Here is a 15,388-nt window from a genome sequence, read left to right on the forward strand (position 1 = left end):
TTCTCTTTTTTTAATATATTTGAAATTCAGCAGTAAATGAGCTGTCAGCTTAATTGATATATATAATGTTAACGATACCAGTAATTTCTTGGTATCTTTAACATATAATAAACCCAAGGTAAAAAATTTAATATATATATATAATATAAAAATTTATATATTATATTATAGATTTATATATTTTATAAATTTAGATATGTATATAATGGGGTGCTTAAGGGTCAAAGCTGTATAACTGAGAGGAGCCCTCCACATAGCCTTGAAAGGAATTTGGAGAACCAACCAGGGCTTCTGACCTCACCTTCTCGTGGTGCACCCTATTGGATGTCTACCTGGATACTCTACGAACGAGGATGGGCTGGCAATTTGGGATTTAGCAGGCCAAATTGTATTCTTATTGGCTTAAACCAATATACAAAATGATGGTATAACATGACAAAATTTCATGCCAGCTGGGGCATTGCCTTTTAAACAAGCCCCCCCCCTCCGTGTACCCTCCATGACGTACTGCCTAAGGTAATTGTCTTTCAAAAATTCATTTTCTTTACCACTAAATGCAGTGTCTTGATACCAATCTATATTGCCATAATTAAATTCGCCCATAATGATCACTCGTTTCTTGCTAGCTAGGCCAATTTGCCTATACGTTTCCTTCTCATTACCCTCCATATTACCAGGTCTATAGCAACACCCAACTAAATATTCAACCTATTTACCTCACACCATACTGCCTCAAAACTGTGGCCACTATTTGCACCTTGCAGATCCACCTTAGATGGGCACAACTCATCAGTTACCATCAACAGTACTCCTCCCTTTCTTCCCTGTCTGTCTTCACAAAAAATATCATATCCATTCATCTCTATGGACGGATGCCAGGATGTCATCGCCATCTAACCATGTCTTGCTTATGCCAACAGTTTTGGGGCGAATAAACTCAAGCAAAGCAACAATTTTATTCCCCTTATTTCGAATACCGCTAGCATTAGTAAATAAACAAAAAAAAACATTACTGCTTCTACAAGTTCTAAGAATGTCACTTCTCCGATATGACTCTTCAATTCCTTTCCCAGTCACTTCCTCAATATTACCACCAATTCTGCAACTTTCCTTACACCCAAATTATCCCCACCATTCCCAGGTCATCTCAATCTGTGTTTGCCTGCTCACATATTCACGTCTGAATCCAGCATCTACATATGTCATAAGTGTCTCCTCGTCCACTGTAACTCCCACTCCCTTTTCTTTGTGTTATGCTTTACACTCTCATTTACTTCATTCATGATATTCATCCTCTTGCAAGTGAGCAAATACCTCTCCCTACACTGCTTTTTTTGCTCTTTCATATCACCTTACCTCGCACCAACTCAGATCTATTCATTAGTGTCATTACCTCTCCTGCCAGTAACAATCTCTCCAGCCGACTCACACCAAAACCATTTAAATGCAGCCCATCTTCTTTATACAATTCCATCCGTCCCTGAAATTCCTCCCACACATTCACAAAATGCACTCCATTCTTCTCACATAACTGTGCTAACATGTCATCATAATCTTTGCTCACCTGCTCAATTCATCACTATCATACCTTGGCAGCACACTGACTACCTTTCCTACCACACTTATCTTTTACTCGCCTTAATAATCTTATATCCAATCTGGCATTTTCCTTGTTCCCATCCAGTCATTTGTCCATACTACAACCACCAACTCTTGTGCTCTCTTATTCCTGTCCAATGTTTCAATCACTCTCCATTTTACCACCAGGAAAACAAACCTTATGCACCTTGTCATTTATCACACCTCTAATAATGGAATCTCCATAGAGCACCACTCTCGAATCATTCGTTACATCTTTCGCATGACCATCTTTCATGTTGGAAGTTTAATGGAATAATTATAAGCACTGAGAAAGGATTAAAAATAATTTTAATACTTCGAATATTTCGTATCTGTCACAGAGACATCTTCAGGGATTGCAAAAAACGTTTTGTAACAAGTTGAGTGAAACTAAAGTCCTATCTAAGTGGTGCGCCCTCTATGGGATTTGCAGGTGGCCTAGGATGAAAAGAGGGATCTCTAATAATTAATGTTTCCCAAATTTTGGGAAGTTTAATTCAACCGTATTTGTTTAAATTAGGTTGATTCCTGAGTGCTGATGCAGATTCAAAAAACAGTGTTTCTCTTTTGAATTTACTATGGTGGAGCATGGCCTTTTTTTTTTACAGGAGATCCTGTGGGCAGTATGCAAAACATGGTCTGCAAAGACCATAATCGCGATTGTGGAGGTAAGATCTGTGTTCTTCTAACCGAATGGATGCTGACCTGCCTGTCTGTCTGAAGTAAGCCAGTTTACAGGTACTCTTTATACTGCAGGCACTGAGAGAGGAGGGAGTTGGTCTTCGGTGGAACGGATAAGGGTAGCAAGTTTACGGTAGGGCTTAAAAGCTGTATGGAGGTTGTACTTTTGTAATGATCTGGCTATTTTTTCTGATGTACCACGGATGTAAGGTATGGGGATGGCATTTCTGTAGTCCTGAAGAGGTGGTCGGGGAATGGGGAAGGATTTTATTTCAGGAGGATGACGGGTGCAGGTGAGACAGTATATTTAGCAGATGTTGATATAGACCAGGGAAACGGGATGAAGTGCATGAGAGGAGTGTTTAGGCAGCTGAGTTTGGCGAGTGCAAAACGTGATAATTATGGGGAAAATTTAACTACACCGGTATAAATTAGGAAGAAGTAACTGCATAAAATAGCAAGGGGGCGGATTTCTGCAAGTTTTCAGGGACAAATGTTTTAGGCAATATCTTGTAGAGGAACCACGAGGTTGAAGATAGATTTGATCCTACAATTAGGAGATCTGATTGTAACTGAAATCTCCTCCTTGTCCAGTTGGCGAGAGTGACCACGGTGTATTGACTTTAAGGATGAATAGACACGAAGTGAAGGAGAGAAATTTGTATGGAATTATGAACCAGGTGATTATAATAATCTTAGAAATCAGCTTAGAACAGTTTATAGATAGAAGAATTGGATGGGAGAGAGATTACCAGTGCATGGGAGCCAATGAAAAAATATTTAGTGAAAATAGCAAGTTGCATACCTGAAGTGAAAAATTATAACACAATTTAGTGTGTGGTGGGTGACTAATGAAATCAAACTAGCTGCAGATGAAAAAGTATAAAAATAGAGGGAGGGGAGTAGCTGTTATGAATAAGATTGACCACTCTGTGCTATGAAAGTCTAGCTATTGGCAGTGTTCCAAAAAAGTGGAAGGAGGATAATATAATACCAATATAAAGAGATGGTGTTAAAATGGAAGTACCAAACGAAAGGCTAGTTTGTGTTTCTTCTGGAGAAATTTTGAGGTACTGTATATACGAAATTGGGCAGACTACCCTAATATCAAAGTGTGTCAGCATGGATTTAGTAAATAATAAAGTAAATGGATAGTTGATGAGGGAATATAATTATCTGACTTAAACAACGAGAAGAAATATGAGATTTAATAAGCTTTCACTGCTAGTTTCACTGGAAATGTTGACTTCGTCAGGTGAATACAGTACCATGGAGAAAACAACATCTTAAAAATATATTGTACTTTACACAAACACAGAGTTTAGAACAAGTAGTTGTGTTTGAAATTGAGTCACAGCGTTAGTTCTGGCTTGAAGCACTTTGAATGTGAATGATATGAGTACGCCAAAACTGGATATGTGAATCGGGTAGGCTTTAACTGAGATTGCTGTTTAGATGGGTAGGGTCGAGAGGTATTTCTTTGGATCCCAAGATACCTCTTTCTAATTCCTCTGAACATTTATGGATGTTTGAAGTTAAGTTCCAATCTATTTCATGTTGTCGTCCATCACATTGGTATTGGCAGAGAATAGAACGTGGCTGGATAGCACGGGTTCTGTTATAAGAAATGTCAAAGGAAATGGTACTGTCATCCTAGTAGTAGAACCGATTATCGTCTCAAGATCTATGAATTATTAGATTGTAATAATTAATCTAAACCTCAAAGGGACCCCACTAGAGAACCATAACCGAACAAATAATGTTCTCAAATTCACCTCAGAATTATCTAGGAATATCCTCCTATCTCTCCGCTCTCTTCATCCACTTATTCCCCGTATATATGGCCTTCCGAAGATCCACAAAGAAAACACTTTTCTCAGACCAATAGTGGAAGGCATTGACTCTCCTACATATAATCTCTCAAAATATCTCGTTTCCTCCTTGAAGCATCTCACAAGAAAATCCTTTTCATATATCAAAGACTGGTCTGATTTTTCTCGAAGTCCAAGAACATCCAACTTAACGAAGCAGACAGAATGATCAGCTTCGACATAGCCTCACTATTCACCAATGTTCCATTTCAACTCAGGAAGTCGTTAACCTTCTAAAAAACAAATTATCTAAAAATATTTTCACCTTGTGCATTGTGTGGATTCAGGCTACTTCTTATATGAAGACAAGATCTACAAACAGAACAGCGGTTTGGCAATGGATAGTCCCTTGTCTCCGGTACTAGCCAACGTTTTTCTGGAAGATTTTGAGGAAAAAGTCATTTCCTCAGCGACACTGAAACCCAAAATCTGGCTGCGTTATATGGACGACATATTCGTAATTTGGGAGCACGGCCCAGGAAACCTACAAACCTTTCCGAATCATTTAAACAAATTTCATCAAAATATAAACTTCACATCCCAACTAGAAGTTAATGGTGTTTTGGATTTTCTAGATATAAAACTTACTAGAAGAACGGATGGTCTCAATATTTCTATCTTTAGAAAGCCAATACACACCGATAAATAGCAACATGTAGGTATTTATCGTGTCTCACCACTATCACTACTTCGTCTCAGCACTATCTACCTCAAAAATTAGGAATTATTTCCACTCTAGCTCATCCAGCGAGATCCATGTTGTCAGAAGAAGAGGAACTTCAACAAGAACTTAGTTACCTCAAAAGGATTTTTCTTAAATAACAGTTACTCTCTTAAAAATATCTATAACCGTCTTAGTGTACGTAATCAACATAGTAATGAAGATAACTCAAACCCCACATCTCCTTACCGTATATAAGTTCTCTTTTCCCTAAACTGACGAAAATCCTGAAGAAATTTAATGTTAAGACATATTTCTCCACTTTTCCAAAACTCCGATCTTTCCTCAGTCAACCTAAAGTAAAACATAATCTCCTTCAGTTCCCAGGAATATCCAAAATCATTTGCAGTTGCGGCAAACCATATTATGGCCAGACAGAAAATGTCCATGTCTCTCTTCGCCTACAAGAACACCAACGTTACATTTCTTAAACAGAACCCGTGCTAGCCCTATGCAGCTACGTTTTATTCTCTGCCAATACCAATGTTGAAGGACGACAACATCAAATAGACTGGAACTTAACTTCAAACATCCATAAATGCTCCGATGAATTAGAAAGACGAATCCAAAGAAATAGTTCTCGACCCTACCATCTAAACAGCAATCTCGGTTACAGCCTTTCTGATTCACATAGCTCTGTAACCCCGCTCTGTAATATATATATATATATATATATATATATATATATATATATATTACAAAGGCATTTTACAGGGAACTACATGATAAGCTGATATTTTAGTTATGTGCTATTGAGTCATTTCGGACTTATGGTAATCTTGTGAACAAGTCTCTCCATCTGATTCGCCTGTTTTCTTTTCTTTTCTTCAATAGTTGTAAGTTCAAGTCGGTAAGCTCCTTTATCTTGTACATTCAATTCTTTTGTGGTCTTCCTCTTCTCATCTCAATCTTTCCCATCATGGCTGCTTGTTCCAATGATTCATATGGTCACATAATATGCTCAAAGTACACTGCTTTCTGTTTAGCGATCATTGCCTCCAAAGTGCATTCTGTGTTTATACCTTAAAACCTTCTTATTAATCATTCTCGTAGTCCATAGGATTCTCAATAGTTTACTACACGCCCATAATTCCAATGAATCAATTTGCTGTCTGCCTTTCTTTATAATAATCCAGCGTTCTCATCCATGAATGACTACTGGAAATGACACTGAATTGACAATTTTAACTTTCTTAACCTTACTAACATTTCTATCTTTCATAATTTTTTGTCAGGTTTAGCATAGCTTTTTCCCCATGGCTGTCCTTTTAATTTCATCTTCACAATTACCCAGTGGTTAAATTTCAAACGAATAAGCTCCGGGCCCTTAAAGTAAGGATCATAAATGTGAGGCTATTGCTAGATCGTCGCAACATTTTTTTAAATTTTATTTAATTATTTATTCTGGTGGAGTTAAAGCCATCAGGTCTTCTCTTCCACACTACCGGAAACATTAAATACAAATGCAACGTAATAATATTATCGCATTGCAACTGGTGGGAATCCTGTGTTTCTGTGGATTCATTACAGACTTCTTTCTTTTCAAAAACTACACACAAACTGTCATTACCAACTCGTTTTGTATTATCGCTGTCATCTGAGCTATTTTTCCGTTTAAAGAAGGTACCAATGTACTTATCCAGCGTTGACATAGTAGGCCCACATAAAAAAAAAAAAAAATTACACGATTTCTTTGCGCTTCTCACAATCGAACTCTGATAAACAACTGCTAATCTGCTGTTCTATTATTGGTTACATATGAACCACCACTGGTATTCAGCAGAAAAACCAGTAGCTACCATGAACTCCAAGTTTAATCGCTGTGCCACTACTATGATCTCTTGCCTCAAGACCAGCCACACAAGTCCAATCACGTTTAGCAATGGCATAGATGTCTTTCCCAGTAGCGCACTCAGGATTTAATCTGGAAGGGGGAAGGGGTGGAGTTGAGTATACAGTATGAGAATACACACTACGCATAGCATACTACCTATGACTAAGCATCTGGAATGATCTCTAATTCACCAGTAGTAGAGAAATAGAAGACACGACAGAACATAAATAAAAAAATGAATTTTAATTAGGAAAAGGTTTTTGGAAAATTTTCTAGTGTTTTTTTTTTTTTGGAGGGGGGTCTTTTGGCCCCCTGGGTGCGCCACTGGTCTTTCCCATCTGAAAATCTGTAACATCGAGGAAGCATCACCAATGCATTTACTAACTTGTATGAATATTTCTAAATGTGAACTTTATAACAACCCAGAAAAGGTGCTGTATAAAATACATGAATTTGACCTCTATGATCTGGTGTAATAATGCCATGGGATAATAATAATAATAATAATAATAATAATTAAAAATGTTGCTTACTGACTGTTTCCAACCAGAAAGACAAAATATCGCTACGAGTCTGTCAAAATTCTGATACACTACGCTACAATAATGTTTGCATGTCAATCGCTGAAGATAAGGCATTACAAGAAGCTACAAAGCTCCCTGTCCCTTTCATCATGCATCGTAATCAGACGACTGTTGATATTGCCTTTATATACACATTCAATCATGAACAGGATCACATGGCTAGGCAGAAACAAAAAGGAAAGCCACCAACAGAGAGAACTGGAAGGACATGGTGCTGCATCCTCTCACTGAGGAAGCTATATGAAGACGAAGAAGAATACACATTCAAAACTGTAAACAATTATTAATTATAATAACACGATAATGTAGTCATTGCGATAAAGGGAGAAATGTCAAAAAAAAACAGAAAAATGTTCCGGGTCTGGGCTCGTGCATAAAAGAGGTCCGAATGCACTCCCGGAGGACCCAGCTTAATTTAACCACTGCAATTATTATCATTCTTATTATAGACTCCAGTAAATCCTAACTTTCAACCACCTCTATTTTATCTCTTTCAGTTTTAAATTCGTCCAAAATGCTAAAAGCCCTCAAGTTTGTTTTACTGATGTTTAAATCAAGTTCGACTTTTTTGCTTTCCCTCTTAACCAACAAAATCAACTGCGTCAGTTCTTCCTTGGTTTCTGCTATGAGGGTTGCATCATTTGCATATCTTTATTTTTCTGCCACCACTCTTAATTCCTGCTGGTCTTTGTCTAAATTGTCCCTGCATCACCCGTTTTTCCGCTCGAACACCGTCCGTTTCTCCACTGTTTAACCTTCTTGGTTGTTATACAGCTGTCTAATCAAGAGAATTAGATGCTCAATATGCCCGTTGATCTCATCATATTCCACAGTCTGTTGCGATCACCACAATGAATATTTTTCTTATAATCAATAACACAGATGAATTCTTCTTTCAGAAATTCTGTTGTTCATTCTACATTTCACATTTGCTATCTGGCCTCTAGTTCCCCTACCTCTCCTAATGCCTGCTGTTCTGGCATTTCTCTGTTCACATATGTTTCCAGTCTTTCTTATAATCAATAAGACAAATGAATACTTCCTTCAGAAATTCTATAATAAATTTCACGTTTGCTATCTGACCTCTAGTTCTACCTCTCCTAAAGCCTGCCTGTTCTTGCATTTTTCTATTCACATATGTTTCCAGCCTCTTTTTTTTTTTTTTTGATCAATTTTAACATAACTTTAGATGCATGTGAAATTCAAGTAATGATTTTATAATTCTCACAATATCTGGGACTTCCGTTTTTAGGAATTGGGGTGAATATTGATGATTTCTAATCTCTAGAGCAGGATATTTTCTTCCAAATCTGTTGATAAATTTCAGTTAATATAGTCACTACTTCATCTGTAGCTGGTTTAAATAATTCCACTCACACTCCGTCAGCTCCAGAGCCTTCCCTTTTTGCAGCTGATATCACTGCACTTTTCATTATCATCAGTTCCTCAACAAATTCTCTCCTTTCAGTTCTGCTTCAATATTAATATCTTTCTTATAAAAATCTACATACTCTTTCTTTTGCCTACCTCTTTTTGTTAAATTATTTTCTATTCCCAATCTACTGATAAACTTGCCTGCAACTTCATTTATCTTTCTAAACAGATCTCTTGTTCAACCTGTATTGTTACTTCAATTTTTTTTTTGCACCTGTTCAGAAGTTTTTCATTATCTTGACTAACCTGTGTTCAATAGATTGAGAATCTAAATTATATAATCACCTCACAGATTACAAGTATGTGACTTACAGACTCTTAACATGAGAAAAAGAAGTGATATGATTGAGGTCTATGAACTTTTGAATGGATGTTATAGGATATTGTATGATGAAATTTTTCGTTATATGGAAGTTTGGGAGAGAACATGCGGGAATTCATGGAAGTTAAGTTTGTTTGCAGTCAAGAAAGCGGTAAGTGCAGGTTTTTCCTCTCACAAATCAGCGAGTGGAATAGTTTGTTTTTAGTTATAGTAAGTGCATCTGGTGTGATTGAATTTAAGAGAAAGCATGCTGGGTGGTTTGGGTGATTTATAGCCTCTCTAGATGAGTCCTTAACTCCTTGGAGTTCTCAGATAATAATAATAAGAAAAAGAGAAGAAGACTTATTTCATAGTAGCCAAGTGCCACCACCTGTTTTCCCTTAACAGAATACGTTATTGTTCGAAACAGTGCGGGTTCTACAATCGATTTTCTTTACTTTACGAAACGAAAAATCCGAGTTTTCTGGAGAAAAAACCCGTTTGCCCTTGGCAGAGATTAACTATCTCGGGAACCGGTCGAAGATATATGGTTAGAAAATGTTCGTGTAGCAGGCAAAAAGAATGGAACTTTGAATGGCATTCTTCAGGCAGCCTAAGGGAATGAATACAAATGTTACTTCAGTAGACCTATTCAGGCCTTCTCTAACATAAAGTGTGAGTGATAATACCCACAGGTAATATAATCGAGAAACTCTAGAGACGCATTTACAGGACCGGCACTAAGGAGATCTTTGGTGTAGTCAAATAAGGCACAGGAGATAGTGTATTCTCCCTAAAAGTTGCAAATGTAAACGGTCAGTAAGAGTGTGAGAAGTGACTTTTTTTTACATATTATTATTGTTATTATGTAACACCTCCAGGGGGTCCAAACTCTCATCGTAGGAGAGTGTGCCAACAGCACTGAACGAGTGATCCCCTGGAAACATAGTGAGTGATTGACTATGGAATACATTGTATGATACGGAATCGGATGATTAAGGAACGGTGTGATAGTCTTTGTGCTGTTTAAGATGGGCCTCCCACAGGAGTTTTGTGACTCCATGAAAGTCCTGAATAATAATAATTCCGTATTATTGTTGTTGTTCAAATTATCAATTAAAACCAAAATAAAAAGAGATTTGGTCCACTGATGAGATGGTAATAAACAATATATAACCTCCCAAAGTCAAAACAATCCGGTAGTCTCGAGTTTTGGTCTGCTTCTACTAATAGTGCTCTGGCGCTCTCGGTGAGTGGTATGGACAAGCGATGCCTTTGTAATTGAAGAAATATAGACGCTTCCATGCTTATTGGAGACACGAAGTGGCTGATGAACTGTGAGCTTTAAACATACATCGGACAACGGTAGCTCTATCCGTTGGACACTCTAGATGCCATGGAGGTTGAATGTGCTCTCTGTACTAGTAGTATGCTTAAGAGATTAGTACTGCAATCCCTGCAGATTGTCTGTTCTTTTTGTTTTCATCGTTTAAATTCAAATATAGCGTCGCTATTGTTTAAATTAAAAAAGTCCCCTCAAAAATTTGTAAAACAGTATATAATCAAGAAACCTTACAAAAAAAGTCTCTTCTACATTCACTTGATGAACATTCGTAACATGCACAGCTACTTACTTGATGTATCAATCCAATCTTTAATCTCCTGTTTTTCACAGAATTACAAGTTACTGATCAGTGATCACAGTCCATCTTAACTGTTTAAAATACACCCTGATTGATACATTCTACTACAAGGGTTGTATTTGTGCATTTGTGCAATCTAATATTTCTTGCTAGAGGAGGCCTAATCCTGAATCACCTCACTTTGGCCTTCTATGAACTAAGATTTCTTTGCCTGATTATGAATTATTCATCTGCTGTCTCTCTCATTCTCAAACTCTCTGTCATTCTCTCACTTCTAAAAATCTTGTGACCACTTAGAATGCTATCATTGAATCTTGATTTACTGTAATCCAATTGTCCTGACAGTAATGTAATCTTTCTTTGTGCCTTTAATGTCCACAATTGAGGTTTTCTTACTTTTCCCCAATTCCATTGAACAAGTTAGAAGAGATGCTGAGCTATTTGCTGCAAGCAGTTAATTAAAGAAAACTGTTCATATACCAACCAGAATATGAGACAGCCTGCACACTCATCCAGCATTGTAGATCTTTCCTTAATTAGTTTTCTTTCGAAGTTACTGGTAACCTCTCTTGTTGGTAATTCAGAGCATAATTTGATGTTTCCTCTCTAGTGGAACGTCCTCTCCTCATTCATTCGCAACCTCGTATGTCTTTGTCCTACAACAATGCCAAGTGGGAAAAAATCCCCAGTATCCTCTCCCACAAGCGATCACTGTTTCCATCCTCCAGATTCGGATCACTATTGTCACCATGTTTTTATATTATAAATATGAATGAAGACCTTCTATCGCCCCTCTGTTCAAGATTCCAGCCCAGTATCAGTATCCAAATCATGATTTTCCATCATCCTGACATGGCAACAATTATCCGCACGCTCTTTCTCGCTCTCATCCCGATGACCTCTGAAATCATCGATAGGCATAGTGGGGACTGCCCTTGGTGAGGGCTTAGGACGGAGATCGGCTGCCTTACCAATTTCCAGAAGCGAAAAAGTGAGAAAAAAAAAAGCACTAATAACAGAAAATAAAACAATAAAAAAAGCATCAAATTTGCTTTGTTTCACTTTCGGATACAGTTCAGTGTTATTCACTTTATTATAATACTCTCCTGTATGGTCCAATAAGTTCATCAAACAGATTCTGTTTTTATGTATGTAAATAAATAAATAAACATATTATTGCTATTTATAAGTATTCAGCCCCAAACCATCTCCATCCATTTTTCCTTTTCTTACATTTATACAAAAATGTGTTTGTTGTCTCTATAATTGCAGTTTATTTTTTAGTTATTATTAATTTTTTCTTAATTCCTACGCGCCTGTAAAGCTGGCACGTCTTTGGGGTTGTCTCAAACAAATATTTGAAATACACATAACGTCCAGCGCGCGTAGTTTAAATTTTGTAAGCTGAGGTTTGTGTTTTTAGATATGCTAATTGTTGATTTTATATCGAAATCAGAAAATATGAATATATTTTGAATGATATGTCAGCGATTAAAATCACGTGATAAAAAACAATGATTACTTATAAATTCTATTTCAGACAGTAATAAAGTTTAACGAATTCTAAAAGTACGGAGCTCGGTGATCTAATTGTGATAACGAAAATTGTTTTGCGGGTATATAATATTCAGTTTTCATAAAAAGCGGATAGCGATATTATTGAGGTACATACCTAAATTGTTCTGCGGAGGTCAGCTATGTACCTAATATTTTTATTTGGTTGGAGATTTTGTGTAGTCTTCCAAACGATCTTCTAATCGAGATATGACAGATGATATTTTACATGTATATGAATCTGCTAAAAAAAAAGTTTAATAAAAATGAAAAATATATTTTGAAAACAGTAGTAGTACGTATTGTTTCCATGGTAATTTTAACATCCATATATTGCCTCAAATGAAAATATTGATAAAAAAAAATCGAGACAAATGAAAATAGTACGTATAGGTTGACACAAAAATTACTGATTTTTCATTGTGCTATGGTAAAGTCTTTTTTAAAAAAAAAAATTAAAAAAACTTGTATATCTTTAATCACATAGATCAAGAGATATAAAATTGAGTTGAACTAAATTTTTTATCTCTGTGAGGCCACATAACTTTTCATAGTGTAGTTATGTTCCATGTATATTTTGCACTCTTAATCCCAGTTATTTGCTGCAAGGAGAAAGTCAATCCCTTCCCACCATCATTATCTAGTTTATGCTTCTTCTAGCTCTTTGAGATTCAATTCTGTTGCTCTACCAATTGTTTTGTAGTCATTCTCTTGATTCATTGGTTTCTCTACATCAACCAGCAAAGGTTGGTCGATTGGTAGAGCCTCTGCTACTAATGGTTATGAAAAAAGTTTACAAGTTTGAACATAGTTAGTAGTTAGAAGGGGTACAATTGGTCGATGCTGTTGGCACACTTATCACAAAATGTTAACAGACATTTTGATTATAGACCCTTAGCTGTGTTCTTCACATTCAGTTTTTGGCTATCTTGTCCAAGTTGCATACAGTTTTTCCAAACACAAACTGGATTATTTTATTCTAGAACTTTGTGACCTTCCTCTGTCAGTATTGTCACCTGTCTGCCACTCACCTGCCTAAACACCTCCAAATATGTTAAAAACATATGAATTATTACTATGGTGACTTAATAATGAAGAGGAAAGTTTGCTTCTTGTAAAATGTCATATTATGTGAGTTGGTAAAGTAATAAGCATTGCTTATATCAAAATTTCTGGATGGAGATTTAATAGCTAGCTGTTTATTATTATATCACACCTCTAAGGCATCCAAAGACTCATCGAGGAAGGGCACCTACTCTACAGCTCTCTGTCTCTACCAATTAGAGTGAACTGCATCATCTACACCATCTACTGCCCACTATTAGTATTTTCACAGGCAATCACAAACATCCATGCCCAAGGCAAGATTTGAACCCGCAGCCTTTTGGCTGGAGAGCAGATATGCTAATCACTCGGCCAACCAGGCTGGCAGTTAAACTGTTTAATTAAACAGTTATCTTTTTATTAATTAATAAACAAGGTGCATTATAGTATCTGAACTCATTACCTCAACGCCCCCTCCTCCCCAGTTCTTACAAGAGACAAAGTTGGAAAATATAGCTGTACTCTGACACCAATGATAATAAACAGCTATTTGTTATCACTTTTCTGTTAGATATTTTAGGTATCTAATTACTCAGTTGTGCATTGCAATGACCATTAAAAGATGCTTGTCAGTTAAGTAACTTTCAAATGTTGACAACTAATACATAATGCAATAGTGAACTTTATCACTCATTTCATATCTTTCAACAGCTAATTTTTTTGTGGGTACAATTTAGCTACAAAACATTTTTTTATATCAATGTAGAAGATTAGCGAATGTGGCACAAAAAAGGTCCTACAACAAAAATAATCTCATGGCATATCCAGTTGCAATTATATTTGCTTTATTTTCTGGTGAGTATGGCTGCCACATAAACTCTTCTATTATTATTGCATATCTTATGCTATGATATGTAGAATGTGAGAACAAGAGATGCAGGATTAGGGTATGATAGTGGACAGGAAACAGAAAGTCAGAGTATATTACGAATGTTTGAAAGACAGTACATCAAATCATTGTAATGTTTAGAAGGTCACTGTGTGGTTATTGTTCCATTATGTGATGTAATCAGTCCACATCTCTACTACTGTGCTAGGCTCTTGGACTTAAGGTGGATTGCTGAGCACATTTGAGAGCCAGAGTTAAGATTTAAAGAAAAATTAATACAATGGATTGTATTAATTTATCCATTGAATTTATTAATCCATTGAATTTATTTGCATACAATTTTTACTCTTCAGTTTAAATTAAAATATGCACTAGTAACATAACTGAATAATGAACAATGAGATTGCATCTCTCACACCTGATTGAAGTAAGTTCAGGTAGACAGGTTTATATGTTGGCTATTCATAACTTTTGTTTTTCAGGAAATAACTGCATATACTGAATATTAATTATAATAATCATATTAATCTTAATCATAAAGCTAGCACCATAGCACAATTGGAAGAATAGCGGAACATTGCACCCTTCGATTGGAAAAGACCTGGGTTCGGTTCAATTCTCGTCATGATGAGGGGAATCCTTATATGGTCTTTTTCAGTTGAAGGTGAGTTAGCCGATCTCATATGGCAGCAACAGGGCTTTTCTCCCAGAAACTCAGGTTTTTTATCCTGTATACAGACAAATCAGCCTTCGGAACACGTGCAATTTACAGATAAAAAATACTGTTGTTGGTGATGATGGGTGATAGATGGCATTGATGATGATGGTGTCATAGTTGGAGAATTAAGTAGTAGTGGAGAGGATGAGATGTATTTAGCGAAGTAGAGTAGTGTGCCCTCCCATGATGAGTCCTTGGACTCCCTGGAAGTGTCATGTAATAATAATAATTTTAATTAATACTTTCCTGTATTTTGGCAATGTTACATTGCCATCATCAGGATCACAAAACAATGATATGTGCATGCAGGCACTAATACTGAGCAAATGAGGCTTTCTTCGGCCTCATTTGCCAATTATTAGTGCCTGCATAGACATATCATTGAGTTGTGATTCCTGATGATGGCAATGTAAAGTTGCCGAAATATAGGAAAGTATTAAAGTTATTATAATTAAGATTTGCAGAGTAACTTAGGGGATAATGTAATTCCTTCT

General features: G+C 36.4%; 1 protein-coding gene across 2 annotated transcripts in view; it reads left to right on the plus strand.

The window, feature by feature from the left end:
- The first annotated feature begins 12,051 nt into the window (after window positions 1-12,051).
- LOC150094277 (uncharacterized) overlaps window positions 12,052-15,388 on the plus strand; it is a 127,754-nt gene continuing 124,417 nt past the window's right edge. Inside the window, exon 1 of one of the 2 annotated variants that reach the window (XM_090412257.1) lies at window positions 12,052-12,098. The gene's annotated coding sequence lies outside the window, so the exon portion shown is untranslated. Of the gene's footprint in view, window positions 12,099-12,131; window positions 12,354-15,388 lie in introns of those variants that run through there. The other variant, XM_090412255.1, reaches the window with a different exon arrangement.

Source organism: Typopeltis vanoorti, chromosome 22 (genome assembly GCF_054136105.1).
Source record: "Typopeltis vanoorti isolate ZY-2024b chromosome 22, IOZ_Tvanoo_1.0, whole genome shotgun sequence".
Lineage (NCBI taxonomy): Eukaryota > Metazoa > Arthropoda > Arachnida > Uropygi > Thelyphonidae > Typopeltis > Typopeltis vanoorti.